Raw genomic sequence first — 675 nt, 5'->3', positions numbered from 1 at the left:
AATAATATCACAAAACTTAGTCGGCGTATATATATGTATATAGCACGGAAAGTTTCTACATGGACCCGTGATCTGCCGTTAGCGTTGCCCGCGGGAAGCCATCGAGTCCGTTCGTTTGAATCAAATAGGTTAGACCGTCCGGGCGCCGGTGAAACGGTCGGGTTTCTTTTGGTTAAGTAACTCGGTCCTGTAGCCCTGTTTGTGGCTGGAGAATGGGGCGGGGGTACGTGTACGTCCAGTATCCCGTATATGATCTACCGAATTTTCTTATGTCGAATATCCGTTATCCTGTGTGGGAATGATGCAAGATCTAAATAAGTAAATATAGACACTGTTGTCCGACACGTGGTAACTTTACCAACCGGCTAAAATAATGATGCAAGTTGGTATACTCAAAATAATAGATTCATAAATTATTGCATTCCAACAATAACTTTCCTACCACAGTAACAATATCTGCCAGATTTTGAGAAAAATTGTGAATTATTTAAAATCATCAAGAATGAACCAGGAACGAATCAATTCATTGATGAATCTTGAATAGTCCATGTTTTTTTTTTGTTTGAACTGTTTTTTTATTATGTAGCGGACTAGAAAGGGTGCATGGGCATACCCATGCTTCGAAATTCAAAGTGTTAAGATGAGCAGCCCGCATGGTGGATTTAGGGTGAAGGT

The sequence above is a fragment of the Phoenix dactylifera genome, chromosome 11 (genome assembly GCF_051530095.1).
Source record: "Phoenix dactylifera cultivar Ajwa chromosome 11, Ajwa_hap1_PhDact_Kaust_v1.1, whole genome shotgun sequence".
Taxonomy (NCBI): domain Eukaryota; kingdom Viridiplantae; phylum Streptophyta; class Magnoliopsida; order Arecales; family Arecaceae; genus Phoenix; species Phoenix dactylifera.
Note: the sequence above shows the minus strand (reverse complement) of the source record.